The sequence below is a fragment of the Dermacentor variabilis genome, chromosome 8 (assembly GCF_050947875.1).
Source record: "Dermacentor variabilis isolate Ectoservices chromosome 8, ASM5094787v1, whole genome shotgun sequence".
NCBI classification, from domain to species: domain Eukaryota; kingdom Metazoa; phylum Arthropoda; class Arachnida; order Ixodida; family Ixodidae; genus Dermacentor; species Dermacentor variabilis.
Window position 1 is genome coordinate 99783665 of NC_134575.1, and position 17370 is coordinate 99801034.

Here is a 17370-nt window from a genome sequence, read left to right on the forward strand (position 1 = left end):
GATTAATAAAAATCAGGCTCCTCGGTTGACCCCCTTTGTTCTCGTTTTTATGCTTTGTTGGCATTTTAATTGATCTTTAACACATGTCCCACAATGCGACATGCAATGGGAGGCAATAACAATGCTCAACCCTCTTGGAGGTTATCAACAATCGTATACAACGCCTCAAAACGTGTCTCCCTGTGTATTCTGTGTGTGCATAGTGAACCTTGACCTGGGAGTGCTTGCCAGCACCTGTCGAGATATGAAGGCAGATGTGAGGGTTCGTTTTAGCCATAGGGATTACAGTGCAGTCCACTTATAACAGTATCAAGAAGATCAATCTTACAACTAATCATTACAATGTCTGGATGAATTGCTGTACAAAAAAGAAACACAAAAGCTGCCAAACATACCTTTGTAGCTGGAGCACAAATTTGCCACTAGCACTAAAAGATACAGATTGTATGGAGTAGACATTGAAAAAAATAACATGTTTATTTACAGCCATAAACTGGATGTTGAGCATCTGGCATGCCAAAATGGTCAGAAATGTGCAGCTCCTCTTGAAGTATTTCATGTCGAGAACTGCAGTGTGCATCAGATCCAGCTGCTGCACAAACACTGGTGGAAATCCTTAAGTGTACACGAAATCAATGCAGGACTTCATTAATGACACTACATTTTGCATGAACATCAAGGTCGAGGCCAAAGACGGGCCACTGTCTTTCTCATCACTGCAGCTGCTGTCGTCACAACATTCCACCGTTTGCAACGAGAATGATCACACCGTAGGAGATCTCTTTGCAGAACAAGGCAGTACTATGTTCACTCAGAAGCTCCTCCATTGAAGCACCCCCTGTTTCTCCATCACTAGCAATATAGAGGCTAGAAACAGCGACCTGCTCCCAGAGCTTGATCATGTCAGCGTCTTCTACCAAGTTGGCATCACTGCCGAGGGGGTTTCGCTTCGGCGCACAAAGCCCCCCTTTTTGAAACAGTAGATTATGGTGAAAGATGGTCTCTTGGGATCTAACTAGACACTCCCAGGGTTCTACAAGGAAACGTAAAATACCCAAGAATGTGGATGGGGAAGCGACACTGCAGTAGCCCGATTGGGAGAGCATTACACGCCAACTGCGAAAGTTGTGGGATTGTTCACCACCTGCGGCAAGTTGTTTCTTCATCCACTTTCATTGCCATTGATTTATCATTTCTTTAATTCAATTATTAAGTACAAGTAATTTCCGCTATGTTTTCCTTGGTATCTTTTTTGTTGGCTCATCATGATACAATTAATAAAAATGAGGCCTCTCGGTTGACCCCCTTTGTTCTCGTTTTTATGCTTTGTTGGCATTTTAATTGATCTTTAACACATGTCCCATGATGCGATATGCAATTGGAGGCAATGACAATGCTAAACCGTCTTGGAGGTTATCAACAATCGTATACAACGGCTCTCAAAACGTGTTTCCCTGTGTATTATGTGTACTACGCAAACAGCAGTGGCGCACGCAAGGTAATGTTTGACATCAACTCACCAGACTCGCATTGAACTAACCATAGAAGAAATCAAACATTCGTCATCCACATCACTGTCAATTATTTTCAATCACCAAGGTAACACACGAGTTGAGACCTTTGCAGTCAGCAAGCAAGAACAATCAGGGGAACCAAAAGGCTTAAGTTTTTGTTAGTAATGTCCTCTTCATAACCTTTGGTGGAAGTATGAGGCAGCAACTCAGAATTGAGCTTCCCAGTGGCCGCCGCTTCAGTTCATCACCGAGCTCGCAGGAGACGGTGCATAGTTCAGCAATGCCAACATCGACTGTCGTGCTCACGCATCCACATGATTCAGGAACCTTCCGTGGCACCAATGGAGCCGACGTCGACGACTGGCTGTAGAAGTACGAAAGGTTGAGCAGTTACAACAAATGGGATCCCACAGTGTTGCTGACCAACGTAATTTTTTACTTGGCAGGAACTGCGTGTGTGGTTTCAAAACCATGAAGAACTCCGTGACTGAAATACCTGCAAGAAGTTGCGAGATATTTTCGGAAAACCACTGGGTCAGAAGGTCGTCACTACGAAAGAGTCAGCATAATGAATTCGGATGTCCACCAAAAGCTATCTCGCCTGTATTCAAGATGGGCTGGCACTCTGCCACCAGGTCAACGCTGAAATGCCAGAGTCTGAGAAAGTCGGGCATGTCTTAAAAGGCATTGCTGAAGATCCCTTCAATTTACTCTTTTGCAAGAACTCTACTTTGGTTAATGACATTATCAGGGAATGCAAGCGTTTTGAGCAGGTGAAAAGTCACCGCATCAGCCATTTGCATGGCTTCCCACCACGGCTGCACCATCCTCTTGTGATGACCGACAGGACTCTCCTTCGCCAGCAGCATCCTTCAGAGCAGCTGACAAAGATTGTGCGGAGGAAGTTGGAAGCCATGTGTCCTGCAGCTCGTTACCCACCTGTCAATGATACCTGCACTTCTATGGTTCACACTGTTCAGGCTATTGTGCGTCAAGAACTCGCCAGTGTCGCCTTGCAGTCAGTTTGTACCATTGCCAGTTCCAAGCTATCCGCACGTCCTTCGCTCATGCATACACAAAATCAATGGATCCCTCAAGGCTCTAGCAACATGACAGAGTGACGAACACCGTTTGGCCAACCTATTTGCTTCAGTTATCACCACGTTGGGCAGATCGCCCAATACTGTTGCAACTGCTGGTCATCGATGCTGTTCTTGAACAGGCCTCGTCCAGACAGCGGTTTTTGCTATTTCCAGCCGCAAGCCGAGACGAACCTGCATGACACTTGACGGTACAACCACATGGTGCAGTCGATCACCGTAGTCGAGCAGTCACCAGTCCCATTTGCCTCAAAGTCATTGTCCGTCGTTCAGGTCACCCGACTGACTTGGGCATATACCTTTGGAAAACTAAAAGATGGAGCTACCGGAGGTGATGCTGCATTGTCAACCTCCCCGCCAAAGCCTCTCACACTGCCGACCAGACGCAATATGGTGAATGTAGAAGTCAACGGTTTATTTGTCCCAGTGCTTGTTAATACTGGAGCCCATATCTCGGTGATGAGCAACCACCTTCGTTGCCACCTCAAGAAAGTCCTTACACCTGCCGCACCTCATGCTATCCGGGTCGCTGACGGGAGCAATGCCCATTATCCTTGGTATGTCCACTGCCCGAGTAACTGTTGCTGGTTTCAACACTTCCGTTTACCTAATTTGTTGTTCTTGAACGGTGTTCCCATGACTTGCTCTTATGCCTCGACTTTTTATCAGACTATTCAGCTCTGATTGACTGCCCTGCTGGCCTCCTCAAACTCAAGCTGACTATTCACCGCTGTCCTCCAAAATCAGCTAAGCCCTATTTACGTTCTGTTGACTTCGTATGGTTACCACCTGAAGCTCCCATGTATATGCTTTTGACATGCTACCCATCTGTTCCTGACGATGACTAAAGGCAGACTCCTAATCTCAATGTTCTCCTGCTGAGCAGAGTTGTCATTCCCGATACCACTGTGACTATCGCCAATAACTGCATATTTCTTCCCGTTTAAAATATTGGTATAAGTACACAAGTTGTCCCGAAAAGCACGTTGCTCGGCAACGCTTCTCCTATCGACAATACTGCCATCTCTGTATTAGATCTTCCGTGCTTGTCTTCATTCTCCTGCTGTCCTATAAGTTCCACAACATCCAATCCTGGCATATTTTCAAAGATGATTGCTGAAGACCTGCTTAGCAAACAGGCTCCAGGTCTTTGTTGCATCCTGGTGTATTATTGTGATACTAAACAAAAGTGTAATTGAGGCGTCTTTGTGTCCTTAAGCATTGCTGGTTATGTTGGTCAAAAAGAAGAATGGCAGCTGGTGATTTTGTGTCAACTACCATCAACTGAACCAGATCATCAAAAAAGATATGTACCCTCTCCTGTGGATTGATGAAGCCCTCAACTGCATTCACAGATCGAAATACTTCTGTTCAATTGGCCTCCAATCTGGCTTTTGGCAGATTTTGGTTGATGAACTGGACCATGAGAAGATGGCTTTCACTGTAATGAGAAAAAAAAAACAGCCAAAAAAAGATGCACGCAGGAAACATACGAGAGGACAGGAAAGAGACTGGTTTTTTCTTAATACAATGCACCAACTATCCCAACAATGTGTTTTACAAGACTGCTTTTGTTACACCAGACGGTATTTAGCATTTTAAGGTTATTCCTTTGTAATGACCTTTGTAATGCCTCAGCAACTTTTGAAAGAATGATGGACTCTCTTCTTCGGGGCTATAAGTGGTCTAACTGTTTGTTAGCTGGATGTCATCATATATTCCCCTACATTTCGACAGCCACCTCAGTCCCTTGGCCGCTATTCTTGAAGTTGTTAGAGAGGCTGGCCTTCAACTTCACTCTTCTAAGTGCCATTTTGGACATTGCAAAGTCAAAGTTCTTGGCCATCTTGTCACTGCTGCCCATATACATCCTGATCCTGATAAGATTCATGTTGTCAAGAACTTTCCTGTACCCTGCTCAGCAAAAAGTTTGTGCCACTTTGTGGGCTTGTGCTCCTATTTTCGTCAGTTTGCCAAACATTTCGCAGACATCACCCAGCCACCGACTGACCTTCTCAGGAAGGACACTACATTCTTTTGGGGCTGTGAACAAGCTGATGCCTTTTTGCTGATAAGTGCTTGCACGCCGTTATTGCGCACGAGTCGCATAATGCTGTTGCATCTTCTGTATCTGTGCCCCTGAAAGATACTGAGTGCTGACTTCACAGGGTGACGTATACAGCTGAGAATAAACATTGCGGGTTCTTCTGTGTGCCTTCAGACCTTCCTGCGCTTGTTAGAAGTGATCGCGCGGCGCTATCCAGTGTGAAGGTACATCACAAAATAAAGGAAAAATAAAGCGTAGTTTTCTCACCCTTTGGTTGCATGAAGGTTTTCTGGCATTCTTGTGTGCTTACATACATGGCAAGCCCGCGGCAAAGCACTTCTACACTTGCTGACATTCACTTCATCTTTAAGCGTGAGAGGCGAGTGGTCTATTGAAGGCCCAGTGCGAAAAGCAGGCACACACCAATCTGTGCTCGGAAATGCAACCGCAAGCACGCAGCGACTTGTGCCAATTTAATCCAGAGGAAAGAGGAGTGATGAGTGAAAGCGCACGCAAGCACGTAGCAAGCCATGTCAATCCAATCCCAAAGACAGAGGAGAATGGGAAGCGCGGCGCTGCCAACTTGTGACACTAAGCTCAGCGATACCTGTCAGGGTGCCTTGCAGTCGCATGTTTCTTCACACACGGTGCTTCGTCTACTAGGCTTGCTGCGATGCATTGTTTTCCCCCACCTAGGCTGTGCTGCTTGCTCATTAGCAAATGCAGTTTAGCTGCCCACTCAAATTTTTATACGGAGGTTAATGCGAAAAACAAAACTGCCCTGTACCGACCTCGACATACACATGTAGCTGGCACCTCAAGCCTGAAGCTTTATGATGCAAATCAGCGATCAGGCTCGGCGATTCTGCTTTCCTACTAACCAAGTTATAAGCACATTTATTTATTCATTTACAGTACCCTCAGAGTAATATGCATTATAGAGGGGAGAGGCTGCATAAATGAGGTAAAAGAATGATGTACAGAAAAGGCACAGTGTAAGTAACAATGAAAAGTTATGCTAGCCCACTAATTTACACATCATAAACAAAAAATAATAGTGGTAAGTCGCCATAGAAATCTCTTGATACACTTTTCAATACACAAGTTGGGAATGATCGGTCAATACATACATAGTTAAGTTGCAAATATATTATTTATACAATGAAAAGTCACATGATATATTGAACGCAAGTTTCATGATTTAAATGTAGTTAACTAAAGCATTTCTAAATTGAACAGGATTACTTATACTAACAATAGATGCTGGCAGACCGTTCCATTTGTTGCATGTTTTGGGTAAAAATGATTGCGAATGTGTTAGTGTGTTAAAGTGAGGCACATGTACCTTATGCGTATGATCTCTATGTGAGGAGATGAATGGTGCTGGATTAATGCATGCCAACCGAAGCACTGCGTCCTGGTAGTAAATCTTGTGGAATAAGCATAGGCATGATTGTTTCCGGAGAATTAACAGCGAAGGTAGGTTCAGTGTAGTCTTCATTTGTGTTACGCTTGCCATACGATGGTAATTAGCTTGTATAAACTGAGTGGAGCGATTCTGGACACTTTCAAGACAGTTAATTGAGATGGCATGACGTGGGCCCCCATGCTGAAGATGCATTTTCCAACTGTGGATGGACATATGTCGTGTATAACAAATGTTGAGTGATAATGGTGCGAGTGAGAAGTTTCTGCAAAGGTATCCAAGTGTGCGATTACCTCTGCTTGCTAAAAAGTCGACATGGTAAAAAGGCAATGTGCCATTGTGAAGTGACTGAGAAAAAAGTAATTGTAAAATTATTGAGCAATACTCACTAGTACTGTGTAAAAATGTAAATTCCATCAACACCACATGATCTTAATTCTAATTTATTTATAATCGATTTAATACCGTTCCTATTAAATGCTACGGGATCCATGTGGGGGTATCTTTTTGGTCTTATTTCGGGAGGAGTAACATGCAAAAATGGCGAAAAGGCCTGTGCGAACGTGTCATTTAGCACATCAGCGCATGCGTGGTTGGCAATCGCTTTCCCAGTTAGTGAAGTTAGAGTGATCTTTCTAGCGCTATCTCCTATCATAGAGCTCCAAAATGCCTTACTGTTAGTTTTCAGCAGCTTCGGAAGGGTAACATTGTAGTACGAAAACTTCGCAGACCACAAGTTTGAAGCGTACGTGGCGGCAGCGGATTTGTATGAGAACCAGTGTTCAGGATTTAGTGACCATTTATAGTGATACAAAAAAGGCGTTTCTTTTTGTTACTTAGTCTATTAAGGTGTCTGTTATACCACAGTGCGTTACTATTTGAATATATACGTCGGACTGGAATATAACGATTTAGTAGATCAGATACTTTTTCTTTAAAGAGGCGCCAATTTTCCTCGACAGAACGATCGAGATGGAAGAGTAGAAACGTGTCAAGAAAGGAAGCAAGTTCGTTGTTTATCGCAGAGAAGGTAACCTTTTTACAATCTTTTATTTGCTTAAATTGTTTACGTTTCAGTGGTAGTTATATCGTGACTGTAAAATGTAATGTATCGTGGTCGCTAAGGCCAGGTAAGTGTGTTATCGGGGATATAATATCAGCTGATGATGTCAGCACGAGATCAAGTAATGATGACGTAGTGCCTGCTACCCGTGTTGGAATAACGACCGTTTGTACAAAGTCGGGACAAATAGCGATAAACTGATTAGCCTCACTGGATGATGGGTAAGAGAAGGGACATGTGCTCGACCAATTTATGTTAGGAAAGTTAAAGTTGCCCATAAAAATTATCTTTGCTCCGGGAAATCTTACTGTTAATTGATTTAGAGTCATGCAGGTGATCACAAACTGAACTATTCGAGGGTGGCCGGTAGCAGACGCCTAAGATAATTTTTTTGAAATTAGTAAAACTCGTGGTGTTTCTTCTGGCTGTGTATTCATAACATGTGTAATAAAGACGAGCTCCTGCACATAATCAGCAATAATGAGAACATATTGCATGCAGCTCAAGATCGTAAGGTGGCCAAATGCTACTCCTCTGTTGGTAAGCTAACCACCTCTCATTACTTTAATGCGTAAGCATTCTTTGGCGAGTACCCTAGCAAAATCTGTCTGTCACGCGAAGAGTGTCATGCCTTGTATCTGCGGAAAAATGCGTAATTTGTGAAGTTAACACATTTAATCGTTTTAATTGTGTAAATGTAGATGATTGGTAGCTTTACAAGCGATAAGGAACAACTAAAAAAAAAAGAACTGTTCCGACAGAAAACCCCTATGACCATTTATGCACGTCCATAGGGATACCTAGTGCTCCATAGAAGATGCCTGGAGAAACCTATATTAGGGTTGGGCCAACTTAAAATTTGGGGGTGGGCAAACAAATTTAGGGTTATGCGCTTACGCGTACTACAATATGTATACTTTGAAAACTGCAGTGGAGTTTCTGCAAACTTACTGCTACAAACTAAACTCCTATCTGGAAACTGAAATTAATATGCAACCGCATCTGTTCCGCGTCTAATAACCCTAACTTGAACATGTCACTCATGCATATAAAAAGATGAATGTTCAATGTGATCGGCAGGAAGTGGCAACAACCGATTTGACAACTGAACATTCAATGTTGAAAGGATTTTCTTTTCTATGAACAAAATTAGCACGAACATTGCGCCGTCTTTCATTTACTTGGACAACCTTTCTTCAAAGTAATTTTCCCTTTATTTTCTGGCAGTTTAAATGAACATGCTTTTTAAACGGTCATCTTATCTTTTTTATGCTTTTGTCAAGTGCATGCGCTTGATCATATAAAACTTTATTAGTCATGTCAACATTAAGCAATTATCACATCCAAATGCACTCATAGATGGTTTCTCCATTCTGACTGGGCGTTTTCCAGAATAAATCACAGGAAACTAGATTCACTAAAGTGTGTGACGAATTATTGTTTAATTCTGTACACATTTATAATGGTAAATATCCCAGGATGGTTTTCAACGACCTTATATCTTTGTAAAGAGGCTTGTGGGGGTCGAGAATCACGTACATTTGAAGCCACAGGCATTCTTCTTCATATTATCCATACATGTTTCTGTATTTGCTTCAGAGTTGCGTACGGAGGCTTCGTCAAACAAAGTTGCCTCTGCAGTCAGAGATGACATTCACGAGCTTTTGTAAATACTGTGCACCACACTGTTTGAAGCGAACCTATGATTTTATATGTCACTGTCTTATGTTGGCTCGATATGTTATGCACACCAGGCAGTGCTTAATTTTCAAGCCATCTGCTTCTCTAAGGTCAATTTCAGTTATGGTTGTGGGGGTAGTATAGCCGCTCAAAATAGCATTTTGTGGATTTTGTTGTAGCTCTTCATGCAGCTAATTAGGTGCGATACTCTTCATGGACGACAGTTTCTATAACTCAAGAGATTCCACCTATAAGTTGGCTCGTGCAGAATGACCCCGTATCGCTGCTATGTGGTGTCGTCTTCAATAAGTTCAAGCTTTCAGAGTACAGAAGGCAAAATCACGGTCGCGAACTTGATGATGAGGGTCAGTAGCACATATTTCGTAGGCAAGCACCACACCATTCAAATTGCAATTGCTTTAAAACCTGCATAAAGTGCGTCCCTACAAGCTTCCGCCGCAGTGCCTACAACACTCGAGCTCTGTCTCTTGGTCAGATTTGCTTTGGCATCAGATTTCTTGGCTTCGAGTTGTGTGCGTGAAGACCGAGAATAATTAAGTCACCCATTGCGCCGTGAAACAGCGTCCATTTTTTCCATGTGGAATGAATATAGATTTGTTCTCAAGAATGAAAACAGATTCTCGTACTCAACATGACATTCACACATATCGGACTTGCCTGTGAGACATTCTTTCAGCACAGCCAGTGTTTATATATATTCACCCTTTTCGCAGAGCACTTTGTTCTAGAGAAACGATGATCATGATGATAAGGGTTTATTGGTGCAAGGGCCAGAAGTGGCCAAAGAGCGCCAAGGCTATACTAAAGAACTACCGTTGCTGAATAATGATTATCAAGAAGTGGATGAAACACGGCAGTATAAAGGCCTAAAAAAATATCCTTTGGAAAGTGCGTATATTCTTAATAAAGCTAGACAATAATACATGAAATATGCTGTGGAAAACGATGTACTATGATGAAGTGATATACTAAAATATGTTGCTACAAGTAGCACCACTGCCTCACCAAGGCCCTTAAAGGACCCCTTAAACGGTTCGGACAAATTTTGTAGACGCGTAGGGTACAGCTTAAGTAGAACATTCGCACCACAATTTAAGAGAAGCGTTACATATTAATGGAGCTACAAGCGATTAGAAGTTACCCTCCTCCCTAGCCATGCTTTTTCTCCTCAACTCGTTCGCCGAGCTAAGCTCTGCCTTCACCGTTTCTGCATCACGATGCGACGTCACATCGTCCACTTCCGGTTGTTTTGGAGCCCGCCCCCGCTCGCGCGAGACCTGTCCGCTAGCCGCTTGGCCGTACCTTAAGTGAGAGCCATCGAAGCAGAGTGCATTGCGAGCATTCTGTCGTAGCGCCGAACGTGTCTGGTATTCCAGTAACCACAGGCAAGCTGGTCATTTCGGCAAATGACTGGAGGAATAAACTCAAGCTGATGAAGGAACTTTAGCGTAGACGTATGTGAGCGGCCTGATCGGTCTGCACGGTCCAGACACTTGTTAGCGCAGCGCTTAACCAGCCAAACAAAGTGCCAATATTGCTTTAACCAAGTGTAAAACATTTTAAACATTTATAAAAACAACGTGTTGATGATTACACTCCTGCGAAAAATACACACCAGTAGCAAAGAAGAATACACTTCGTTGCTGCTACTGTGTACGGTTGAGCTCTGTGCCACCAGGTGGCTGCACCGTGCAGACCATTCACATTTGCCCTTCTGCTCATCTCATGGCTCATTCCATTACAGCACAGTCAGGAGGCCAGACCCTGTCCCCTTGCGCTTGCGTTTGCCCTAATACCGGACTCGCGAAACGCTATTGCGTCAGTAATCTTCCGATGTAAAGTGACGGCCACAAACACACAAATCCTGGTGCCGATCGGATAGCGGCAGTCCGATGCGCAGCAGCCAGTTCGCTCGTATGCTGCCTTGCAGAGGGACACGATGTCGGAGCTTGACATATTGCCAGTCGCTACGTTTGCAGTCCACAAGGCAACAAAGTCGAATCATAGTGCTCGCAAAAATACTGAGACCGACTCTGACTGCGGAGCTCTCGTCAAAATGGAGTACGTTGTAACACAAGCAGACGACACTTGCTGTGTGCCGGAAGTGCTTAGTGTACTGAAAAATTGTTCTTGTGCATTCTCTCTATGTTACTTTCTTTTTATAAGAACAAATGAACTAACATTCCAACTATTACGAAGATCATTTGTTTACCATAAAGTTGGAAAAATTATCGATCACGCGCCCTGGTCAGACAATAGGATAGCTCGCCCCACTGACGTCATATGGGTGATTTCCGTCATATGGGTAGGGGCGGCTTAAAATTCCGCCGCTCAGTGTGCTGCGATAGGCAGCGATGTGCATTTTTAAAGCTTTATAGTAAATTACACGCTTTACGCGGAGCACTTAGATGTGTCAATTAATGATCAGAAGGACCTACTTTAACGACTCGGTACATTTGTAGAAAATCATCAAAAGCATTTCAGGGTCCCTTTAAGCTTAACAGAGTGGCCCAGAGGCATGTGCCATACACGTTGCCATTACAGCATCATCCGCTCATCAGAGGATGTGCTATGAATATCGTGGGCTTAAACGCGCAGTAAATTTCCATCTTGTAAAAAATTTAAAACTTATTTATGATCAAAGATTGGTTCTGCTCCAAGAAACATTACCAGATGAAGGGGAATGTGGCATCGGTGTGCTATAGGAAAGTGCTGTTTTTGTTCAGCTTCTGCTCCTTCTCACTCCAATAAGACGTGGAGAACGGTCAGCCTCTCACCACATCTATCGCAAAGGGGAGGTTTGGTAGTACCAGGCAGCAGGTAAGAATGAGTACCCTATGTGTATACTTTCTCGGTCAACAGAACATGGCATCAGTTTGTCGCACTTTTGTTAATCAAGGCCGATTTCGTATGTGCAGCTTAATTAAAGAAACGAGATGGCGCTTTCAGTGGCATGACGCACGTGGCCTTAGCGGCAGCGCACGAATTGCAACCATTACCGCTTCTACCTTGCTCCTGTGCAACCAGCAGTCAGAAATGCAATTGAGTTTTTGCTCGTGCACTGTGCTCCACTTGCGTTGTACTGAAGACATGAAGAATAGTTGGCTGCAAAAAGAGTGACGGGCACATTAAGGAATGGAATGAATCTGTGCGGCCACTTTCGTGGACCGCTGCTGCAACTGTTGGTACGTGTTACTGGCACTTTGAAATATATGGTTTTCCTCGAGGATACAGGTATTTGCTCACCCATCACTGCTGTATCTCCAACCTTCAAAGAAAGGTCTTCAGTCTTGGAATTTCGGCAAGAGTGAGTACCGCTTGTTAAACAGTGACAAAGGAGGTAGTGCTGCTTCCTGTCATAGCAAGTTTCACGCGCAGTATTGAACACATCTACCCCAACTGGCATGGAATCTTACGCCCATTCTGTCGCCAACGTGTCAATAGGTGAATGGGTGCCCACTTCAATATATGTGAACCATATACACTCAATAAATGACAGACTACACCGATAGCGCACAAATGGTCAAAGCTGAATGTTTTGCGACAGTCCACAAGAGTAACTAGCAATTTCTTTGCTACAAGGTATTTAAATGTACAAAACGGCTATGATTCAAGCTGTGTGCGCAGCAATGACAAATATATTGCAACTGAGCACACCCACGAGCAATGAGGCAGAAAATAATCAGATAGTGACTGCACCGAGCAACTTCCCCGAATCAGAAATGTGACAAGCCGCTGCTTCAAAATATTTTCCAAATGAAGTACGGTGAGAGAAACACACTAACCCTGATTCTATTCATGAGCAGAAAGCTTGGGTAGAATGAAATACATATGTAGCCCCACCTTTAGAACAAGCACCATATACGCTACTCGCGCCGTTTGGACAGCTTAATCAGCTCCGAAACCTCTTTTTCACCTTCTCTGAAGCTGTGGCCAAAGCTACGTGTCGTTCACCCAGTCGCCGCCTAAGACGTCTCCCGAAACAGAGGTTTGTTAAGCCACACTGGCGTCATACGCATCCATTGTAAACACGGTGGCAACGGAGGCAGTTGAGGCAAGCAATGGACGCGTCACCACGTGATTAAACATGGCAGCGCCCACGGGATCATCGTGAAAAGGGCGAATATCACTCTCTGCCGTCGCCCCGGTGCGAAAAAACATATTGAGCACCAGCATCACTTTGCATCTGGTCGCTGAAGCAGCCGTGGAAACTTCTAGCTTCCTATTGTGAGATGCCAACGCACTTCTGCGCTAAACTTCTCCCCGAAAAAAAAAAACCGCCTCACATCACACGGCACCAACAGCATGAACACAGTAGCGACAGACAAAGCAGCACCACCAATATGTAAGCAAAAGCGAAACCAGAAGCGACAGAAGTGACGGAAGACGCGATTGCAGCACAAGTAGTTCGCGTGATCACCACTTCGGGAGTGCACTCTTACGAACGACGCGTTTATTCTACGGTGACACTCCACTTACGAAGTGACACTCTCCTTAGTGCACTTGACAGAGGTATTGCTCTATGGTTGTTCCTACAACGAAGTGTCAGCAAACGAACATGTAATCGTGCGAAACTCCGAGAAGTAGTCTCACCTTTGTTCCAGATGCGTTTCGGTAGCACCGGCACTTGGGCAACGGGGACCTGATAATGAAACAGATCCCGGGTGCCCGACGATGGTCTGAGGTATCCTTCGAAAGCAGTTCTTTATTCTATGAAAGCACTGCGGTACTTTGACCAAAAATATGGCTCTTCTGCTGCCGCCGCCTGCCCTAGAGTGCACTAGAAAACGGTTGAGTGGTGCAAACGGATGGGGCGGCCCATGCGTACCAGTCGGGCTCGCGACGACGAAAAATGCTGTGGCGGCGCTGCGATCGACGCGGATTGAAAAGCGTTATGGTCGCACCGTTGGAAACTGCTGCTTCTTCTGGGATACTTGTGGGAAGGGTCATTCGTACTACTTTGCACGCTGGTATATGCGTTGAGGCGCCTCAAATGGTGTTCATAATTGCAGTTTGCATGTGTTTTGTTTATCCCTTATTTTTTTAACGCCGCTCGGTAATTGCGTGTGCATTGCGGCCGCAGTGTCGGGTTTCATTCTACTATGTTATTGTACGGTTCCCTTTCGAGAACAAACATTTTTCTTGTTCTTCAAGCAGCATATATCTCTCGTGTGTATTTTTGCGCATATAATTTTCCATCAGTAAGTCTTGCGAAACGCAGGCGGAAGAACATATGTAAACTTCCTGCTTGCCGCTTCAAACAAGTAAAACATATCTGCCGCATCCGGCGCCCTGTACTAAGATTTACGAGAAGTATATTATAGAAAAAGAAATAAAAAAACTGCACTGCAGCATTCCATTCATGTTTGCGTCTTATTCACGTAACAGACTGCGGCGTAATCAATTGGTACGGGTTGTTTTATTGTGGTCGGACCTCGGGTGCCGAAAACAGTTTTAGGTAGCCATTATATATGGGTCATTCCATGCAAAATCAACCAGCGTTTCTTCGACCATTACAAATATAGCGGCAAAAATTTCCTCATGTTTGTTGGAGTTCAAAACTAATTTTCCACGTTTATTTTCCCTTGTCAAAAATTTTGTAGAATTTTGACGACAATTTTTCCTGCCAAGCTCACCTAGACGGCATCAATCAACATTTTTTCTCAAAGACACATTGTATGATCCACTCCTTCAAGTTGCGTTTATGGCAACCCAAAGATGCGATGTGACTCCAAAGATTGCCAATTTTATAAATATTTGAATACTTCGATTGGTTCTGACACTAGCAAAAGCGTGTAAAATTGCAAAGTTTGAGTTTTTTTCTCGGAACGTAGAAAAATCTGGTAGTCACATATAAAATATATACTAGTAGCCCTTTCAACATAGTACTGCTGAAAAATATTTAAAGTATCGATGGTTTAGCAGTTCGCATGAAAAAAATTTGTAAAATTCCATTTTTTTTGCAAAAAGCTTTATATTCAAGGTAAAAAAAAGGTGCTTCAATTGGTGGTTGGCCTAAAAATATATGCATTACATCATTAGATAGCCCTACGTGTCTACTATGCATGTGGGAAGTTATAAAAAGGTGTTATTTTTTAAACGCAGGAAATGTTTTTTTTTTTAATTTTCAGTACGTGGATCACGTAAACACGTACATATATGAAGCGTAGACGTCCTGCAAAGGCATATTGGCAAGGAGAAAGTGAGCCCAAGAAACTATTCAGCAAGGATCTTGTGGCTTTGTTATTGTATGCAAACCAAGACAAGCGGTTTCCAACGCCGTATCCCTGACTTTTTCTTTCCATGGCTACGAAAATTGAATGCCAACCGCATTTGAATACATGAGCTTAAACATATAGCCCGTATCACTTTTCTAGCCGAGCAGGTGCCGGCTGTGGAACAGCTTTAACACTTCTTGTTTTGGACGAAGACGTGAATGCGACTTTTAGTTGAAAAAGTGACGTCGGCTGAAAATGATGTAAAGACCTAGTTCCGTTAATGCGCACAGCATATTCGTAAACCTGGACGACAGTTCTACCTCACGCTTAGCTATTGCACTCTCCGGCACCCAAATTGGTTTTATATGTAAAAAGGCTTTCACGTGCCCAGTCACCTTAGTCGTGCAGCTCAAACGGTGTCAAAATCTGCCTTGAGAAAGGCCTTTGCAGGCTTGTCTTGGCAGCCAACCGTTTCAGGGTGCCCCCCACCCCATCACAGGCACTTTTTTCCATGTGATGTAGCAAAAAAGTGCCACGTAGTATCCAAAGTAATATATTCCTTGTGGTAGCACACGTTTGCAAAATTCTTTCTGTTCTTATACTGGGAAGCATCCCCATCCTAAAAGTAGTCCACATGTCTTACCTGCGGCATGTCTGCTTTAAGTTGATCCATCAGCAGCTGCTGAAATGTCGAAACCGCGGAAGTCGTATGGTCGAGGCAGTCGGATATCGTACGATTGCACATGGTTCATCAGAAGAGTCCGTCGAGCGAGAGTAGACTACAATCGGGCGTGCTGTTGCTTGATATGCGTCCCAGTATACTGTCTGTGGGGCGCTCTGAATGAGAAAGCTGTAGTTTTCAGAGAAAGCATTATAACTACGGCTTCTGCAGGCGTGAGAGTGGTCTTCAAATTGCTATAGGTGCCGAGCTCGGAGCTCGAGCGTATACTGACAAAGTGATGCGATTTTAAGTCGCTTATCATTTCAGGATGACGGTCTACGAAGACATTATGGGTGAACAAGATTGTTCCCAATCAACATTACACTCCACTAGCCTACTGACCGACATAAATACTTGCTGCCAAATCCCAATTCAGTGCAGGAGAGCTCATCAATATCAGCGATTTGAGCGACGAATCTCCTGGACAATTGCTGCGTATACGGGTCATACAGCTCTCATTCGTTATCTCACACACAGTCATCTGAAGGAGCGAATCGATTGTTCGTAAAATGCCCAAGGACTGTAGCATCAACTGTGCATTTTGGTGGTAAATGCAAATGCAAACGGAGTGCGTTCCTGGAGCGCCAGCAATTGAGTAAACAGTGGCGTGGCATCAGGTAGGCGAACTTAGAAAAGCCGCACTTCAGCTCTGTGTTAATTTTCTTCCATTCCTCGTGCGCTTCCTTAAGATTTCATTGGCAGCAATCTTTCTTGCTTGCCTCGGACGACGTCTTTCTTGCCTGGAAGACAGACGGATGTATGTTCATCCTCATAGAACTTTATTATATGCTTCTTATTGTTCTATCGTCCAGTGGTCAACTTAACTTTGATGTAGGAGAGCCCAAAATTCCTCCCTGTTGCCTAATTTTCATAGCGATGCGAACTTGACTTTCCTATGCACCAAATTATTCAGCAACTTTTTTTTCTGGGCCATGAACGAGGTGCCAATGCCAGAAGAGACATTTTTTTTTCGACCGTTTTCTTTCTCGTACGAATCGATCTCTCACGTCTTCAAGAAGCTTCTTATAGTCTTCCGCAAGTGCGGTGATTGGTGCCATTTCATAGGCTACGCTTTGAACTTGCGAAAGCGGCTTGCGATAGCCGCTTCTTCCTCATGGCGCTTCCGTTTTCTGCTCGAGGTTCTTCCAGTCCCCATCTCGTGGTGCAGCATGGTCCGTTGAGGTGGATGCATTCCCTTCAAATGTAGACTCGCATATTCCTCAGAAATCAGACTCGAAAATAATATTTTTCATTTATACCTACAGCAATTCCGCGACCTGGTTCGAACCCGTGAGCTCGAGTTTAGCAGCGCAACGCCATATCCGCTATATCGCCGCTAATTACCACGTCGCTTTTCTTTTTCCCTTTTTTTAAGCATAGACTGGGGCGGGGGGACAAAACATTTCACACGGCTTACGGGCCAAACATTAGCGTATATAATACCATGGCTACCTAAACTGTCTTCGATACCCGAGGTCCGACCGCAATAGAAGAACCCGTACCAATTACTCCGCATTCTGTTACGTGAAGAAGACGAAAACATTAATGAAATGTTGCGGTGCAGTTTTTTTTTCTATTTC

The 17370-nt window shown here is 43.9% G+C and overlaps 1 protein-coding gene across 2 annotated transcripts in view; it reads right to left on the reverse strand.

Annotated features, from left to right (window-relative positions):
- Nucleotides 1-13965, reverse strand: part of LOC142590465 (uncharacterized) — an 80448-nt gene extending 66483 nt beyond the window's left edge. Inside the window, exons 1-2 of one of the 2 annotated variants that reach the window (XM_075702604.1) lie at nt 13445-13723; nt 3929-4055 (exon numbers count right to left, since the gene is read on the reverse strand). The gene's annotated coding sequence lies outside the window, so the exon portion shown is untranslated. Of the gene's footprint in view, nt 1-3928; nt 4056-13444 lie in introns of both variants that reach the window. The other variant, XM_075702605.1, reaches the window with a different exon arrangement.
- Nucleotides 13966-17370: the final 3405 nt, after the last annotated feature.